General features: G+C 43.1%; 1 long non-coding RNA gene across 1 annotated transcript; it reads right to left on the bottom strand.

Moving 5' to 3' along the window:
* Nucleotides 1-793: 793 nt before the first annotated feature.
* On the bottom strand, nucleotides 794-18,959 carry LOC114637857. The gene is made up of 3 exons (XR_003713797.1): nucleotides 18,508-18,959; nucleotides 12,529-12,638; nucleotides 794-831 (listed from the first exon to the last, which is right to left on the bottom strand). It is a non-coding gene; the product is annotated as an uncharacterized LOC114637857 (long non-coding RNA).
* Nucleotides 18,960-20,508: the final 1,549 nt, after the last annotated feature.

Raw genomic sequence — 20,508 nt, 5'->3', positions numbered from 1 at the left:
CAGGTCCTTTGGTCTAAATATGGCTTTGGTCTGCATGGCCTAGATGGCCAGTTAGTCAAACATGGGTAAGAGTGTTCTTGAGCTCTTATAGACCTAAGACAGAGGCATACATCAATAATGCTATGTATGTTTTCCTCCATGATGGGTAATAAGGAGCAATATAGATGCCAACCTAAGCCAGGCACGGTCGCCCAGCCACTTTTTACCCTTTTTACCCTAGACGGGATGAAATCTTGTGCCCCATCCAGCTGCTGACACTGTTCATCTTAAAAAACTAAAAAGGGGGAATTGTGCCCTCCCCCCAGCCTCAAGCAGGCCTGAAAGACCTTGTTTACCACAATACAATAGGACCTAGGTGGGGTTACCCACCTTGGCTGCACATACAGCCTGCTACATGAACTTAGAAGAATAATTGCCCACTGAGCTTGCCTTGAGATATCTCCGGCTGTGACAAAGGATGGGTTCCCCCACACATCTCTGGCTAAAGCAAGAAGGGGTTTGGTGGGGCTTTACCTTTAAATTGAGAACGGAACATTAAGCTTCGAGCCTTTATCAGAATACTTTGTCTTGGCTTCATCTTTTCTTGCCCTCCATCCCTTTCTTCATTTCCAGCCCCCCTTTCAGGAGAACCCAGTGGTCTGTGGCCACAGGTGGCTACAATCCTCCTGCCACCTCTGCTCCCACCTTCGTCAGACCTGCTGGGCCTGAGCCATACAACCTGCCTTTATCCACCTTCAAAAGACCCATAGCCTATCACAGACTCACCAATATGTAAAAGTCCAAAGTTCAAACTCTGTCCTGAGATTCATGCAATCTCTTAACTGTAGTCCCCTATAAAATGAAAATAAAATCAGATAAAATACTTCGCATAGTCTATCACAGTCTCAACAATGTTTAAAAGTAAAAACTTTCAAAGTCTGTTGTAAGATTCATTCAGTCTCTTAACTGTAATCCATTATAAAATGAAAGTAAAATCACAGATCCTGTACTTCTAACATATAATGGCACAGGATATACATTTGTGTTCTAAACTATAGGGATGGGAGAAAGTACAGAAGTAGTGAACCGAAGCAAGACCAAAAAACCAGCTGGGCAAACTCTACACTCTGCATCTCCATGCCTGATGTTCTTCAGATCTCCAACTCTTTTCAGCTTTGGTGATGGCAACACACTTGTTTCTCTGGAGCTAGTTCCACCCCGTGTTGGTGGCTTTCCTCAGCAGGTGTCCCATGGCCCTGGCAGCTCTAGTGTCCTAGGGTGTCCAACATAATCCAGGCTTCGCCTTCACAACTTTACCCAGTGGCCTCTCTGGGCCTGCCTGCAGGAATACCCTTGCCACATGCCTGGCTTTGGCAACTTTCCTAAGTAGCAGGAGGGAGTTTTATAATCCCATATACACATTGGCTTCTCTGGGACGTCATGCAGGGACAACCCTGACATATTCCATGCATCCATGGCTTTACTTAGTCACAGAGAGATGTATAGACTTGACTCTAAATCCAGAGCTGCATGGCTGAAGTGAGGCTGATGCTGGGCTGGAGCATGGCCCACTTGTCTTATAACATCTTCATTAGGTTTCGCTTTTTCCATAATTTCCTTCCCTCTCTGAGCTTGTTTGTCCTGGAACTTACTCTATAAACTGTCCTTGACCTCAGAGATCTGCATGACTCTGTCTCATGAGTACTGCAGTTGCTCAAAGGAGTGTACCACCATCCCTGGACCTAAGCTTTTCTTTATCTGGAATTAGCTTTGTAGACAAGGCAGGCCTTGAATTCATAAATGTGGTTGCTTCCATCTCCGATGTTCTGGGATTGAAGGTACATACCAACATACGTGGACTTAAGCTTTTCTTTAATTTTTTTCAAGGATGAAAGTTTAACTGAGTGGAATCTTGCCCTGAGGTCACCACTCTCTTAATTCCATTTTATATCTTTAATCAGGTTATCTCTTTTAACACAGAAATTAGCTCCATTCTATTTCCTGGCATCCCTTTAATATTTGAATCATACATTTTGTGCTTTCCTTGTGAAGTTTTGTCTATTTCATCAGAATATTATTCATAAGAGGGAACTATAGGATAGAGTTTATACTGGGCTCTTTTGAGATTTCCATGCCAGTGCAATTTATCTAAATCTTTTCACCTTATGCTGTAGGAATTTCAAGTCTCAAGAATCTCAGGTTTCGGTAAACTCAAAAATTAACTGCCCAGGACACATCCTTGGAGAAGCACATTCCAAAGACTAAGACATTCCAGAGGAAGGGCCCCAAGATAAGAGGTAATCAGGAAGCTGGACCCTTAATGTAATCCACCTGGGCAAACAGAAGCCTCTTAGCTAACACTCATTGTTATAAAGATAATGTGATAATCTGAGTTACCTAGAAACCGGGCCTGGGAACAGCGGTTAATGTCAACCTTTGTGGTTATTGTTTAAAGAGATGATTGTAGAACTGCCCTCATAAACTCTGTGGAAATGGTATAAAGACTGCCCTTAGCTTTGGCTTGGGGTTCCTCTTGCCAGAGTGCAAGGGAACCCTGGTGCACCGGTTATCAATAAACCTCATGTTTTTGCAGTGAATCCCCTGTCCGTGAGTGTTTCTGCGGGTGCACATCCCCCTGGTTTGGATCTTAGAGTCCAACAATGCCTCATACAGACACTTTGGACCAGAGCAAAAGTCAGCCACATTCTTTGCTAAAATATCCCAAGAATGGTGTCTAGGTAACATGCAGGGTTTTATTGCTGTAAAGGCACACCATGACCATGGCAACTCTTCTACAGGAAAGCATTTAATTGGAGATGGCTTGCAATTTCATAGGTTTAGTCCTTTGTCATTATGGTGGGAAGAATGGCAGTGTACATGAAGTCATGGTGCAGAAGGAGCCCATAATTCTACTTCTTGATCTGATGGCAGCAGAAGACTGTTGCCACACTGGGCATAGCTTGATCCTGTATGACTTCAAAGCCTAACTACATAGTGACAACCTTTCTCCAACAAGGCCACACTTACTCCCTTTAGATAAGCATTCAAACACAAGAGTCTATGGAGGCCGTACCTATTCAAACCACCACAATAAGTATGTATTATTTGACATTCCATGCTTCTTCATGTCCCAGTTATACATTTGGCATTTCATCTTGAAAAATTACCTCCTAACAAAATCATCTAGAGATGTTAGATAATGTAAGAAGTGCAATTTATTTTTTGAAAGCATAGCTTGCTTACTTGTTGGGGGGTATGTGTGTATGCATGCCTGTGTGTATCCATGTGTGTGTGTGTGTGTGTGTGTGTGTGTGTGTGTGTGTGTAATGTGATTATGGATTTGTAAGCCATGACAAATATGTATAGACTGGAAGAGAAACTTGAGGGGTCTTCTTTTGGCTCTCTCTATATGGTGACCAAGGTGAGGTTGCCAGCCATGCACACACAGACTGTTTTCCCACTAGTGCTCAAAGAAAACTAATAGAAACAGTACATCAGTAAAATGTCTCTTTTCCAGATTGTGAACATATTGTCATCTAGGGATAGAGAAGTACAATTTGAATAATAAATTCTTTTTGAAAATGAAAATATTTATCATGTAGTTAACTTTTAGATCCTATCAAGTTTTTCAGATGGCTAAACACTTTTTCATAACACTTTCTCAGAAACACAAATGAATGCCCAAATATAGTCTCAATGGGTAAAGTTGGTTGGTGCCAAACCTGATGATCTAATTCAGTTACTGCGAGACCTGTATTACTCTAACAAGTGTTTCTCTCATGTCCATATTTCGGCTCTGGCATATCCACACTTGCATGCGAGCACATACATAAGTAACAGTTAAACACGAATAAGGGCCAGACAGATAATTTTCAGCTGAACTTGAATGTCTGGGTTTCATCTGTAGAACTTACATAGAAGAATTAGGTATTTGACACCAGTAACATTTCCCCTGACTGCCATATACACTCCATGAAATAAATGTCTACACACAGTTAAAACTAAAAAAAAAAAAAAAAAAAAAAAATGAGATTAACAAAGCAAAAAATCCAAAATATTGAGAACATAGGAAATAGTTTACCAGTTGAAATCTATAAATTGTTGAATTTCAAGAAGTGTTACTTTTCTTCAAAAAAGTCATGGTTCTTGTTTAAATTTTACGTTATCCTTTCATTTTCTGATTCAAAGATAGGCCATTTCGAAAACATCACAGCTGGGCATAGTGGCATGCCTGTAGTCTCCCCACTTGTGGACCAGTGGCAGGAAGATCTCTCTGAGTTTTAGGCCAGCTTGGTCCACATAGTGAGTTTGAGAACATCCATGGCTATGCAGAGAAATTCTGTCTCAAACCTCCTCTCCCCTCAAAAAATAATTTATGGAAGTTTTCCTAATACAATATAGGTGGCCTCAACTCTAATCAATAAAGAGTTTTGGTGGCTTTACCGACTTCTGGAGATCTGTGTTAGCAATTAAAGTATGAGGCAAAGGGGAGAGTTCATTTTCAGAGAGGTAGAAATCGCTTGAATCTGAGGCTTTCTTCACTTTCACGTGATAGAAGATGAAAGGGGTAATGAATTATCTTCATTTCTGCACTATGATGACACATTTGGGAACTGCAGAGTTTTCTCAAGTGTACTGATGTTGTTGTATGCCCAAGTTTGGTTCCCTGCATCCACATCTGTTGGCTCAGAACTACACATAATTCCAGATCCAGGAAATCTGATGCATTCTTCTGGCTTCCTTGGGTACAAGATATACAAATGGTGTAGAGACATACATGTAACACCATATTGTGAAAAGGGTTTTTTATGTGTGTATGTGTGTGTATATACCTAACTGTACATATGTAGGATGCATATATATATATATATATACACATATACATCCTACATATATATGTATGTACATTCAAGTCACTGCAAGACTGGCCCTATCTTCTCCCAATGACTGTAGACCAGGTAGTCCATTTAAGTGTGCATGATTTACAATCAGGTTGGCTAAGGAGCACCCCTGCTCCAAATGTTGGGGTACTAACATGAAGACCAAGCTACACATCTGCTACATGTGTACAAGGGCCTAGGTTCAGTCTGTGCTCCCTCTTTGGTTGATAATTCATTCTCAGGGAGCCCCCAAATTAGTTGACTCTGTTGGTCTCCTGTGGAGTCTCTTTCAAAAGGGAACCTGGGATAAATGACTGCATTGATATTTAAATAAAAGGATGTGCCTAGGATTGTGGGGTCTGAGCTATCTGGATGAACTGTTTAGGGATCTCCAGAGAAGGCTGTCATAATCAGAGAACATTTGGAATGCTCTCTCGAGCAGAACATGGTAACATAAAGCCGGATACACTCAGTCTGATAGAAGAAGAAGTAGGGAATGGCCTCAAATGCATTGTCACAGGCAGTAGCTTCCTCAACAGAACACCAAGAGCTTAGTCATTAAGAACAACAATGAAAAAATAGGACTTCATGAAACTGAAAATCTTCTGTAAGAAAAAGGAAACCGTCAAAAGGACAAAATGGCACCCTACAGAAAGAAAAGATTTTCACCAATTCCACATTTCCCAGAAGGCTGAGATCCAAAATATGTAAACAACTCAAGAAAGTAGATGTCAACAAACCAAATAACCCAATTAAAAATTGGGTACAGATCTAAAGAGAATTCTCAACACAGAAATCTCTAATGACATACAAGCACTTAATGAAATAGTCATGAGGGAACTGCAAATCAAAATGACTCTGAGATTCCATCTTACTCCCGTCAGAATGGCTAAGATTAAAAACTCAAGCAACAGCTCATCCTGGGACAGATCTGGAGGAAGGGGAACACTCTTCCATTGCTGGTGGCTGGGAGTGCAAACTTGTACAATCAATTTACAAATCAATTTGATGATTTATCAACAAATTGGGAATAGATCTGCCTCAAGACCCAACTATACCACTCCTGGATGTATATTCAAAAGATGATCTACCATGCTCAACTGTGTTCATAGCAGCTTTCTTTGTAATAGCAATGAACTAGAAACAACATGCATATCCCTCAATGGAAGAGTAAAGAAAACGTACTACGCCTTCTGCCCCTGCCTGGTCCTCTGGGCTGGAGCAGACACAGAGTCGGTCTGCTCCCGTCCTGTTGAGAAACTGAATCCTGAGTCATCCAGGAGCCACTGCACTCAGAGCAGCTGGTAAGAACTCCATCTCACTCCCTAAACCCCAGAGATAGATCGGGGAGCCAGGGACATCCAGGGCACAGCAGCTACCCAAACCCCGCCCCTCCGGAATTCCACTTCCCTTCTGCCCCTGCCTGGTCCTCTGGGCTGGAGCAGACACAGAGTTGGTCTGCTCCTGTCCTGTGGAGAAACTGAATCCTGAGTCATCCAGGAGCCACTGCACTCAGAGCAGCTGGAGCCACTGCACTCAGAGCAGCTGAAACTGAATCCTGAATCATCGAGGACCCACTGCACTCAGAGCAGAAGGATTTCCAGATCCAAGAGGTGGCCTGAGTCCCAGGAGTTATTCCACCCAGGAGATTAGGAGCATAAGACCACAGAGACCTCTGGACTCTGAGGAGCTCTGCAATAAGCAAGATAACTGGAAATACAGACTCCAGTTTTACACAGTGAGGGCAGGTACCACTAGAGTTAACCAGATGGCGAAAGGCAAGTGCAAGAACATAAGCAATGGAAACCAAAGTTTCTTGGCATCATCAGTGCCCAATTCTCCCAATATAGCAAGCCCTGAACACCCCATCACACCTGAAAAGCAGGATTCAGAATTAAAATCACTTCTCATGATGATGATAGAGGATTATAAGAAGGAATTAAGTAACTCCCTTAAAGAAATACAGGAGAGTACAAGTAAACAGATAGAAGCCCTTAAAGAGGAATCACAGAAATCCCTTAAAGAAATGGAAGAAAACACAAAGAAGGAATTAAACAAAAACATTCAGGATCTGAAACTAGAAATAGAAACAATAAAGAAAGTTCAAAGGGAGACAACCATGGAGATAGAAAACCTAAGAAAGAGATCAGGAGTCACAGACGCAAGCATCACCAACCGAATACAAGAGATAGAAGAGAGAATCTCAAATGCAGAAGATACGGTGGAAAATATTGACACAGTTGTCAAAGAAAATGCAAAATGCAAAAAACTCCTAACTCAAAACATCCAGGAAATCCAGGACACAATGAGAAGACCAAACCTAAGGATAATAGGTATAGATGAGAATGAAGATTCCCAACTTAAAGGGCCAGTAAATATCTTCAACAAAATTATTGAGGAAAACTTCCCTAACCTAAAGAACAAGATGCCCATAAACATACAAGAAGCCTACAGAACACCAAATAGACTAGACCAGAAAAGAAATACCTCCCGTCACATAATAATCAAAACATCAGATGCACAAAACAAAGAAAAAATACTAAAAGCAGTAAGGGAAAAAGGTCAAGTAACATATAAAGGCAGACCTATAAGAATTACACCAGACTTCTCACCAGAGACTATAAAAGCCAGAAGAGCCTGGACTGACATCATACAGACACTAAGAGAACACAATTGCCAGCCCAGATTACTATACCCAGCAAAACTCTCAATCACTATAGATGGTGAAACCAAGATATTCCATGACAAAACCAAATTTGCACAATATCTTCCCACAAACCCAGCACTTCAAAGGATAATTGATGGAAAATGCCAACACAAGGAGGGAAACTACAACCTAGGAAAAGCAAGTAAGTAATCTTCCAACAACCCCCAAAAAAGATACAAACATAACTTTACCTCTAATAACAAAAATAACAGGAAGCAACAATCATTTTTCCTTAATATCTCTTAACATCAATGGTCTCAATTCCCCAATAAAAAGACGCAGACTATCAGACTGGATACACAAACAAGACCCAGAATTTTGCTGCATACAAGAAACGCACCTCAGTGACAAAGACAGACACTACCTCAGAATAAAAGGGTGGAAAACAATTTTTCAAGCCAATGGTCCCAAGAAACAAGCTGGAGTAGCCATTCTAATATCAAATAAAATCGACTTTCATCCAAAATTAATCAAAAAAGATAAGGAAGGACACTTCATACTCATCAAAGGAAAAATCTACCAAGGTGAACTCTCAATTCTGAACATCTATGCTCCAAATGCAAGGGCACCTACATACATAAAAGAAACTTTACTAAAGCTCAAAACACACATTACACCTCACACAATAATAGTGGGGGATTTCAACACCCCACTGTCAGCAATGGACAGATCATGGAAACAGAAACTAAACAGAGACACTTTGAAATTAACAGAAGTTATGAACCAAATGGACTTAACAGACATCTATAGAACATTTCATCCTAAAACAAAAGAATATACCTTTTTCTCAGCACCTCATGGTACCTTCTCCAAAATAGACCATATAATTGGTCACAAAACAAGCCTCTACAGATACAAAAAGATTGAAATAATCCCTTGCATCTTATCAGATCACCACGGACTAAGACTGGTCTTTAATAATGACAAAAACAATGGAAAACCCACGTACACATGGAAACTGAACAACTCTCTACTCAATGATGACTTGGTCAAGGAAGAAATAAAGAAAGAAATAAAAGACTTTTTAGAATTCAATGAAAATGAGGACACATCATACCAAAACTTGTGGGACTCCATGAAGGCAGTGCTAAGAGGAAAGCTCATAGCTCTAAGTGCCTACAAAAAGAAACTGGAAAGAGCACACACTAACAAGTTGACTGCACAACTAAAAGCTCTAGAACAAAAAAGAAGCAAATACACCCAGGAGGAGTAGAAGGCAGGAAATAATCAAACTCAGGGCTGAAATCAACCAAATAGAAACAGAAAGAACAATACAAAATATCAATAAAACCAGGAGTTGGTTCTTTGAGAAAATCAACAAGATAGATAAACCCTTAGCCAGATTAACCAGAGGGCACAGAGACAGTATCCAAATTAATAAAATCAGAACTGAAAAGGGAGACATAACAACAGAAACTGAAGAAATTCAAAAAATCATCAGATCCTACTACAAAGGCCTATACTCAACAAAACTGGAAAACCTGGATGAAATGGACAATTTCCTAGACAGATACCAGGTACCGAAGTTAAACCAGGAGCAGATAAACCATCTAAATAGTCCCATAACCCCTCAGGAAATAGCAGCAGTCATCAAAAGCCTCCCCACTAAAAAAAGCCCAGGACCAGATGGTTTTAGTGCTGAATTCTATCAGACCTTCAAGGAAGACCTAATACCAATTCTCTTCAAACTATTCCACAAAATAGAGACAGAAGGAACACTACCCAATTCGTTCTATGAAGCTACAATTACACTCATACCCAAACCCCACAAGGACCCGACAAAGAAAGAGAACTTCAGACCAATCTCCCTTATGAACATCGATGCAAAAATACTCAATAAAATTCTAGCAAACCGAATCCAAGACCACATCAAAACAATCATCCATCATGATCAAGTAGGTTTTATCCCAGGAATGCAGGGATGGTTCAATATTCGGAAATCCATCAATGTAATCCACTATATAAACAAACTTAAAGAAAAAAACCACATGATCATCTCACTAGATGCTGAGAAAGCATTTGACAAAATTCAACATCCCTTCATGATAAAAGTCTTGGAAAGATCAGGAATTCAAGGCCCCTACCTAAACATAGTAAAAGCAATTTACAGCAAACCAGTAGCCAACATCAAGCTAAATGGAGAGAAACTTGAAGCAATCCCACTAAGATCAGGGACTAGACAGGTTGCCCACTCTCCCCCTACCTATTCAATATAGTACTGGAAGTCTTAGCCAGAGCAATTAGACAGCAAAAAGAAGTCAAAGGGATACAAATAGGAAAGGAAGAAGTCAAAATATCGCTATTTGCAGATGATATGATAGTATACTTAAGTGACCCCCAAACTTCCACCAGAGAACTCCTAAACCTGATAAACAACTTCAGCAAAGTGGCTGGTTATAAAATCAACTCAAACAAATCAGTAGCCTTCCTCTACATGAAAGATAAACAGACTGAAAAAGAAATTAGGGAAATGACACCCTTCACAATAGTTGCAAATAATATAAAATACCTTGGTGTGAATCTAACCAAGCAAGTGAAAGACCTGTAATGACAAGAACTTCAAGTCTCTGAAGAAATAAATTGAAGAAGATCTCAGAAGATGGAAAGATCTCCCATGCTCATGGATTGGCAGGATTAATATAATAAAAATGGCCATCTTGCCAAAAGCAATCTACAGATTCAATGCAATCCCCATTAAAATCCCAACTCAATTCTTCACAGAGTTAGAAAAGGAAATTCTCAAATTCATATGGAATAACAAAAAACCCAGGATAGCAAAAACTATTCTCAACAATAAAAGAACTTCTGGAGGAATTACCATCCCTGACCTCAAGCTGTACTACAGAGCAATAGTGATAAAAACTACCTGGTATTGGTACAGAGACAGGCAGGAAGATCAATGGAATAGAATTGAAGACCCAGAAATGAACCCACACTCCTATGGTCACTTGATCTTTGACAAAGGAGCTAAAACTGTCCAGTGGAAAAAGGACAGCATTTTCAACAAATGGTGCTGGTTCAACTGGAAGACAACATGTAGAAGAATGAAAATTGATCCATTCTTATCCCCTTGTACAAAGCTCAAGTCTATGTGGATAAAGGACCTCCACATAAAACCAGATACACTGAAACTAATAGAAGAGAAGGTGGGGAAAAGCCTCAAATACTTGGGCACAGGGGAAAAGTTCCTGAACAGAACTCCAATGGCATATGCTCTAAGATCAAGAATTGACAAATGGGACTTCATAAAATTGCAAAGTTTCTGTAAGGCAAAGGACACTGTCAATAGGACAAAACGACAACCAACAAATTGGGAAAAGATCTTTACCAATCCTTCATCTGATAGAGGGCTAATATCCAATATATACAAAGAACTCAAGAAATTAGACTCCAGACAACCAAATTACCCTATTAAAAAATGGGGTATAGAGCTTAACAAAGAATTTTCAACGGAAGAAACTCGAATGGCCGAGAAGCATCTAAAGAAATGTTCAGCATCCTTAGTCGTCAGGGAAATGCAAATCAAAACAACCCTGAGATTCCATCTCACACCAGTCAGAATGGCTAAGATTAAAAACTCAGGTGATAGTAGATGCTGGTGAGGGTGTGGAGAAAGAGGAACACTCCTCCATTGTTGGTGGGACTGCAAGATGGTGCAACCACTTTGGAAATCAGTCTGGCGGTTCCTCAGAAAATTGGACATAGCATTACCCGAGGATCCAGCTATACCACTCCTAGGCATATACCCAGAAGATGCTCGAACATATAACAAGGACATATGCTCAACTATGTTCATAGCAGCCTTATTTATAATAGCTAGGAGCTGGAAAGAACCCAGATGTCCTTCAACTGAGGAATGGATTCAAAAAATGTGGTATATTTACACAATGGAGTATTACTCAGCTATTAAAAACAATGAATTCGAGAGGTTCCTAGGTAAATGGATGGAACTAGAAATTATCATCCTGAGTGAGGTAAGCCAATCACAAAAGAACACACATGGTATTCACTCACTGATTATTGGATATTAGCCTAGAACCTTGAAATGCCCAAGATGCAACTCACAGGCCACATGAAGCCCATAAAGAAGGAAGACCAAGTGAGGGTGATTCGGTCCTTCTTAGAAGGAGCAACAAAATACTCAAGGGAGCAAATATGGAGACAAAGTGAGGGACAGAAACTGAAGGAGGGGCCGTCTCAAGACCACCCCACCTGAGTATCTATCCCATGTGCAATCACCAAAGGTAGATGCTGATGTGGAAGACAGGAAGTGCATGCTGATAAGAGCCTGATATGGATATCTCCTCAGAGGCCTTCAAGAGTCAGACATATTCAGAGGCAGATGCTCACAACTAGCCATTGAACTGATCATGGGGTTCTCAATAGAGGAGTTAGAGTGAAGACTGAAGGAGCTGAAAGGGTTTGTGGCACCATGAGGAGAGCAACAATACCAACCAACCACAGCTCCCAGGGTCTAAACCACCAGCCTGGGAGCACTTAGGGGGGGGGGATCCAGGGCTTCAGCTGAATATGTAAAAGTGGAGGGCCCTGCTGGGCATAGGTGGAAGAAAAGAACCTTGACCTCATGAAGGCTGGATGCCCCAGGGGGTGGGAATTTTGAGGGTGGGGAGGTGGGAGTGGGGGGGTGTAGATAGAGGTTACATCCACAGAGAAGAAGGAGGAGGGGCGAGGGATTGGGGGTTCCGAGGGGGTGGTGGGGGATGGGGTAAGGGGACAACATAGGAAATGTAAATAAATCATCCAATAAAAAAAAAAAAGGAAAAAAAAATGATTGCTTAAAAAAAAAAAAAAAGAAAACGTACTACATTTACACGAGTTAGTAATACCCCACTGTTAAGAACAATGACATTATGGAATTTTCGGGTAAATAAATGGAACTAGAAGAGATCACCTTGAGTGAGGTGTGCCAGACCTTGAAAAACAAACATAATGTGTACTTACTCCTAAGTGGATATTATCCATGAAGCTCAGGATAACCGTGCTAAAAACCACAGATCCAAAGAAGCTAAGTAACAAAAAGGGTCCAAGGGAGGCAGGAGGCTGCCAGAAGCCTATGGAGAAGAGAAAATAGATTAAATATCAGGTGTGGATGGAGGGAGGGGACTGGATGAGGGATGGTTTGGAGATGGGAACAGAAAGGATGAGGTTGGGGGAGGACAGAGAGGGAGGATACAGGGTGGAGCACACCTCTGGGGTGAGCTGGAAACCTAGTGCACTGGAAACTCTCAGGAATCTATGTGGGTTCTGTTCATTCTTTCTACCTGCCCTGAGCTCTGGGGACAGTATGAACAATGGAGCTTCCACTTAGTCCCCAATACCTCTGACAATCCTATCTAAGACTCCTAACAACTGGAGATATGAAGCTTGGACCAGCATCTCCTGTTGTAAGACTCTAGCGAGCAGAGCCTTAGTTTACCAGAGACCCCCTGAGTGAACCACACGGAGACGAGAATCACTGCAAAAACCAATAGGAATTTTTAATGTTTCAGCATGCTGAGGCCATCTTGCATCCCAAAAAGAGAGGTAACTCCCTGCAGCTTGTTCAGTGGACATTTATACAGTCTCTAAGTGTAGCAGCCATTAGGCACAATGTGATTGGCAGAACAGTGTGACTTTTTAAACTGATTGGTCTTTAGGGAATGAGGCAGCAAGGACCTCCATTGTCTGTGCATGGCCAATGGTCCGTTGTCCATGTGCTCTGGGCCCCCCCCCCCACCTGCAAGTCAGACCCCCCCTGTGGTCTGAGGAATGTTAATTAGCCTCTGCCTTCTGGAGGGGAAGAGTGCCTAAGCAGTCTACGACCTTTCTCTTCCAGGAGGGTAGGGTTCTGGTGGAATTTTCCTCTTCATTCCCCACCTTTTCTTTGTGCATGCTTTAACCTTGAAGCTATTAGATAAAAGTAACTAAGTGGATTTTAAATGCAAGGGCCAAAAGTCAGAGGCAGGAACAAAATTATCATTGGTTTTAACAATGTAGAAATCAAGGTGGTCACAGACATCTAATGGTTTCTCTGGCCTTGCAGAATGGCAGGTGATCTTGAGCTTGAGGGGGTTCCTCAGGTGTCTGGCTGCTCTCCAGTCGGCATCAGGTGCAGGTGCTGGTCTGAGTTATGTGAAGTCAGGCAGTTACTCCATCGACTTCAATGGAGGTCGGGATGGTCACCAGCACCAGGAGCAGCCTCTTTTACTTTGTTTACTCGTGTGGAACCTCTGGGGGACCTGCATTATACGGATCACTAAGTGTAGGCCACAGTTCCTGGTGTCTGATCTGGAAAGCTTACAATCAAGCCATAAGATCCTTATCAGCCTGAACAGTCATTTTCGGGGGTTGGAGGAAGTCAAGAGCCGGGGTCAATGGAGTGGGGGGTCCCACACAGGAAGAGTGTTCTGGGCTCAGAACAAGGCCAGGACAAGGGGCACCACCCATCCACTGCCAGTTTCCGAGGGCAATTTAGTTAATGTCTCTTTTTAGGGTTCTGTTCATTCTCTCTACATGCCCTGAGCTCTGGGGACAGTACGAACAATAGAGCTTCCAATTGGTCCCTAATATCTCTGACAATCCCTGACTTACCTTAGAAACAAAAGCAAGACTGTTATCAGATTCAATTACCTCGGGCACTCAAACCCACGGAAAGATTTCTTCTAATATCTTCTTGGTTATCACAGTAGCTGTTTCTTCCTTGGTGAGGAAAGCCCAAACCCATCTAGAGATAGTATCTACAAATACTAGAGGGTATCCATATTTTTCTGGCTTAACTTCTGCAAAACTGGTCTCTCAATATACTCTAGGCTGTTCTTCCCTAGGTATTTTTCCTTGTTTACTCTTGTCTGCATAAGCATTCACTTGCTGGCATACCTTACACTGTTCTACTATCTCTCTGGCCCAAAACCTGAGGTCCATTAAGTATCTTAGATCCCTTGACTGCTTGGATGAGCTTATCTCTCAAATGAGTCCATCTGTGCGTTTGGCCTAGTAAATCTTTTGCTTGCTTTCTGGGAAGTATAGCTTTCCCTTCTCATGCGTGCCATTGTCCTTTCTTCTCTAGGAGATAGTTGGTAGGCTAGCAATATGAGTCCTTTCTTCTTTTATATGTTTTAAGTGAGGCCATCTCTTAATCTAGTCCCATTCCCCAGTGGGTGTCTCTTGCTGGCCTATAACCAGGATAGGCTCCTGCATAGCCACTTCTCACTTGATATGCCTGGTTATTCTCTCTGGCCACTGAGTCTCTTCCCTTCTGGTGTGTTGGGCAAGAGAATAGTACTCACAATTGTTGGCTTCATCAGGGCATCCAAGAGACCCAAGATTTTCTCTGATGTGAGCAGTCCTCTCTCTTGGTGTATAGCCCTGTGGATGTGGGCTGTGGCAAAAGTATACCTGCTATCCACGTAGATGTTGATTTTCTTGCCAGCCCTAAGTTCCAAGGCCCCTTTCTGCACCAATGTGCAGGAAGGGGGTAAGAGGTTCAACCCAGGTGACATTTGTGCCATCTGCCATATCAGCACCAGCTTGTCTCTGACCAGCATGGAGAAAACTTCTCCCATCTGTAAAGCAGGTTGCCTCAGCTCCCAGCAGGGGTTGGTCTGAGAGGTCCTTCCTCCACCCATGGGTTCTCTTTTTGGGCGAGTTAGTTGTGGCCTGTTGGGCAGGAAGTGTATCTGGGCCCCATCCTGGAGAGTAAGTCTCATCACAAGAGATAGTAGGGACAGTCTGGGATGACCATAAATGAATGGGATACTCGGCCCATCCCTGGGTCCACAGTTCTTTGGGTAGTCCATGAATATATTTTGGTGCCAGTGGCTCCATGAAACCAAGATACTTTCTTGGAAACTGGGCCATCGGCTTTGAGGAGGACTGAGTGTTGAGCCCCTGTGTCCACTAAGAGTTAAGTGGGCTTCCCCTTCACTTTCATGGTTACCCTGGGCTCAGGGAGGGGTTCAAACCCTGTCTACCTCAATCACTGTCTTCACCCAGGGCTAACACCTTTGTCATTTGGGGGTGCTTTTCTCAAGACCTGAGATTTCCTGCCCACAGCTTCTGTTTGTTAGGGCACTCTCGGGCCCAGCGGCTCCTCTACTTGCAATGTGTGCACTGGTCTTTCTTTGACTGGAATCTCCCTTCTCCACTTTCCCTAACTACTGTAGCCGAGATTCTCTGTAAATTTCTTTCCTGTAGCCTTTCTTTTTCTCATCTCTCTTTTTTCTTTTTCTTTCTCTGCTCTTTTTCTTTCTCTGTCTCCCTATTATGGTAGACTTCCTCAGCAACCTACACTAAATCTTTTAATGACTTATCCTGCAGTCCCTCTAGCCTCTGAAGCTTTTTTCTGATATCCACTAGCCTGGTCTATAAAGGCACAGTGTGTACTGACAGAATGCCTCCGTGAGCCACTGTGGGCAACTCATCTGATCCCTGCCCCCTTGAGACCTGCCAATGGAGTCTGGCGGTAGGATTATAAATACCCCTTTCCTTCTGCCACACTAAAGTCTCAGTCAGATCTAGTCAGAAGAAAAACATGTCTGAGGGGACATTTTTTTCTGGCTTCCTGCATTATCTTCTCTCACTCTTTCGGTCCTGAAGAACACTAAGACAGTCTCAAAGAGACCCCAGGTGACTCTAAGAGACAGCATGTATTTCACCAGCTCCCAGACTCTAGGCTCCTGACACGAGGCCAAAGACCTCCATAAATCTGTGCCATTCAGTCACAAAGGACAATGCCCACTAGCCCCTCCACAGGTAGAGGCTGTGACTACAGGCCACAGAGCCTCAAGACAGAGCTCCATATTAATGAGGTACCTAAAAACCAGAGGGGCCAATTAAATATTCCTTTCCAGTTCCTCCTCCTTGCAAAAGGTATTTAACCTCAGCCCCACCCTAAAAATAGGGGGTATAGTTTTCAACTATTTTTTGACATGACAATAAATATCTTAAGACCATGAACTGCTTCTCTTCTTCGAAAACCACTGTGGGGAATAGTGGAGCAGGCCTCAATCCACAGAGCCACTGCCTAATCTCCTGCTGACGACCTGTCTATGTTCCCAGACACAGAGACCACCAACCCAACCACCCAGCCAAGGGAGCTGCTGCTGCGACCAAGAGCTCACTCCCAGTGGGATACAGCCAGAGCTTTTCCCCTTCCTCCCTTCTGCTGTGGGCAAATCCAGTCCTTACACCCCCACTTCATTCTTGGCCATTCCTTGGGCCCCAGCAGTACCTGGAGGCCCAAGGGCCTGAGAACCAGCCAGTTCCCCCCACCCCCCGCTTTTTGTCCTGGGACCCCGAAGCCAAGAGCTCCGGCTCCCAGTGGGACCTCAGACTGTGCTCCCTCAGCCCCAGAGCCTCAACCCCAGAGTCCCATGGCTTCACATAGCCTGATGTCCACCTGGCACCAGCGTGGAGTGAGCACAGTCAAATTCCCACGCCTCTGTCCACATGAGATGCCCTAGACACATGGCAAGACAGATGTGGGACACAGACGACAGGTATCACACACACTACAACCCAACAGGGAGACTAAGATCAAAGGTTTGAAATCTCAAGGTCAACCTGGGTAGCTTAGCAAGACTCTGTGTAAATATAAAATGTGTAACAAAGGCATAGGGCTACAGCTCTGTGGTAGGGTACTTGCATGGCATGTTTGAGATCAGAGGGGGGCCTGCGAGATTAGAGGGGGGCAGGCATCACTAAATTAGTTTCTACAATGTACATTCAGTGGTTTATGAATAAAGGGGCAGTAGAGCTCAGAAATGATGCAATGGATGGGTCCAGGCCCAAAGGATGGGCTACTATGCACTGGTGGGTGAGCTCGAGTCTATTCCAAGTGTCTGCCCTTCTTCTGTTCACTTGCACAATCCTGATAATCCTACTCCTTCTTGTGGATATCTCAAGGTTACTATCCAGTCTGCTTAAGGTCTATCTTTGTGAGATTTACACTTCCACTCTACACTCTCTTCACTGATGGAGTGGTTTCTTCATTCGTCCACCTATTGCTCAGTTGTGTACTAGGTGCTCCAAGCAGGGTAGTGAACATTGTGAATTTATTCTTCTGTCTTCGAGGGACTCCCAAACCCAATCCAGTCAAATATGCAGACACCAAACAAATAAAGGAGGGTGTGGTGAACGCAACAGACACAGGGAAATTGTGAGTGAAGAAGCTGCTGGACAAGGTTCATGGACATCCAGAGATGGTGTTAGAGAAGGCATGGAATCTGTGTTCTTGGTACTTAAGGTTTCTGTACCTATATCACGCCAGGTTTCCGAATTTATTTGTGGGATTGTCTTTTTGTTTGTTTTGAGACAGGGCTTTACGTTGGCATCCTAGCTGGCTTGGAACTCACTGTGTAGATCAGGTTGGCCTTCAAGTTGCATTGATCCTCCTGTCTTTACTTCCAAAATGTTGGGATTCCTGGCAAGTCTCACATCCTGCCCTCATGCTGTATTATTAAGATCTACAGGGTTGTTACTTTTAATGTTGCCATGAAAAGGAAAGAAAAACCCTAACACTGCTGGTTTTAGGAAGGAAATCACCATTTTTGCTGATGGTTTTCGAGGATAAAGTCTATCATGGTGGTGAAAGAATTGTGCTAGGTGCCTTCTCTGTGATAGCCTAGTGTGAGGGCATTTCAGCATTTTTGCTATAATTTCAGTGGACCAGGAATCACAGAGAGGGCCAGAAACAAGATGGTAGTGGGCATGCTCTAAAACAATCCCCCGCCTCCATCAGAGATCCATTCCCATTAGTTAGGCCCTGCCTCCCCAAGCCTTCATAACCACCCAAAGCAATGGTACCAGATGGAGATTAAATACTCAGACACAGGACCTGGCTTCTGGTACACTGAGGTCACACCAGCTTCATGTTTGTTTGTTTGTTTGTTTGTTTCTTAATGGAAATGAAACAATTAGAAACTTACTCAAATGCTACTTTACCTTCTGGTTTTGGCCCAAAATTCTGGTATCTGACGTTGTCTTTCCGAGTCTTTGTGTTGTTTATTATTGTTGTTATCTTCTTTTCTTTTTCTTCTTCTGTTCTTTTTCTTCATCATCATCATCATCATCATCATCACCATCACCATCATCATCATCACCATCATCATCATCACCATCATCATCACCATCATCATCATCATCATCATCACCTCTCTTACCTAGATGCACTCACGAGTACTAGAAGCAGGTCAGTGTTATCTCACTTCCTCCTATTTTTTTCAGAAGAGAAAGTGATGTTTATTGTGGAATCACAGAGAAGAAATTGTTTGTAAACATGGAGATGACCATAGCAGCTGCAAAAACGAGAATGACCCTGGGACTCATCTGTTTCTGAGGTATACCCCTCTTTTCTTCATTTTTTAAGTACTTAGTTAGTTAGTTAGTTAGTTAGCTATTTTATTTATTGACATTCCAGCTCCCCCTTCACAAGCCCCCTATTTGCTTCCCCCTCACCCTGCCACTATGAGGGTGCTCCTCCAACCGCCCACCGACTCCTCTGCCTCATTCCCCTACCCTGCGTCATTGAGCCTCCACAAGATCAAGGGTCTCCCCTCCCAGTGATGCCCGATAAGGCCATCCTCTTCGATATGTCCAGCTGGAGCCACGGGTACCCACTGTGTACTCTTTGGTTGGTGGATTAGTCCCTGGGAGCTCTGGCGGATCTGGTTGGTTGATATTGTTGTTCTTCCTATGGGGTTTCAAGCCCGATCAGCTCCTTCAGTCCTTCCCCTAACTCCTCCATTGGGATCCCCATGCTCAGTCCAATGATTGGTCAGGCTCTGGCAGAGGCTCTCAGGGGACAACTATACCATGCTCTGGTCAGCAAGTGCTTCTTGGCATCAGCAATAGTGTCTGGGATTGGTGGCTGCATATGGGATGGATCCCTAGGTGGGCCAGTCTCTGAAAGGTCTTTCCTTCGGTCTCTGCTCCAGTCTTTGTCCCTGCATTTCCTTTTGACAGAAGCAATTCTGGATTAATATTTTATTTTTGAGGTGGGTGGGTGACCCCATCCCTCAACTGGGGGCCATGCCTATCCACTGGATATGGACTCTACAGGTTCTCTCTCCTCTTTGTTGGGTATGTCAGCTAATGTGCTTCCTGTTGGGTCCTGGGAACCTCTTGGGTCTGTGGCATCTGGAACTTCTAGTGGCTCCCATCAGTTCCCCACCCCCACTGCTACTCTCTTCCTTTCAAATCCCTGAACCTTTGTACTGCTCCCCCATCTCCACCCTTCCTCCTCCTCTCTCCCTCCCAGATCCCCCTCTCCCTCTACTTCCCAAGATTATTTTCTTCTCCCTTCCGAGTAGGACTGTAGCATCCACACTTTGCTGTGTTCTTTCATCTTCAGTTTCATATGGTGAGAGAGTTAGTTGTATCATAGGTATTCCGAGCCTTTTTTTTTGGCTAATATCCACTTATTAGTGAGTACATACCATGTGTGACTTTTTGTGACTGGGTTACCTCACTCAGCATGATATTTTCAAGTTCCGTCCATTTGCCTGTGAATTTCATGAAGGCATTGTTTTTAATAACTGAGTAGTACTCCATTATGTAAATGTACCACATTTTCTGTATCCTTTCCTCTGTTGAGAGACATCTGGGTTTTTTCCAGCTTCTGGCTATTATAAATAAAGCTGCTATGAACATAGTGGGGCATGTGTTCTTGTTATATGTTGGAGCATCTTCTGGGTATATGCTCAGGAGTGGTATAGCTGAGTCCTCAGGTAATATTATGCCCAATTTTCTGAGGAACCACTAGATTGTATTCCAAAGTGGTATTATCAGTTTGTAGTCCCACCAGCAATGGAGGAATGTTCCTCTTTCTCCACAGCCTCCCCAGCATCTGCGGTAACCTGAGTTTTTTATATTAGCCATTCTGATTGGTGTGTGGTGAAATCTCAGGGTCGATTTGATTTGCATATCACTGATGACTAAAGATGT

The sequence above is a fragment of the Grammomys surdaster genome, unplaced genomic scaffold (genome assembly GCF_004785775.1).
Source record: "Grammomys surdaster isolate TR1022 unplaced genomic scaffold, NIH_TR_1.0 125429, whole genome shotgun sequence".
In the NCBI taxonomy this organism is placed as follows: domain Eukaryota; kingdom Metazoa; phylum Chordata; class Mammalia; order Rodentia; family Muridae; genus Grammomys; species Grammomys surdaster.
The sequence above is the reverse complement of the archived record's forward strand: the minus strand, read 5'-3'. Positions and strand labels throughout refer to the sequence as shown.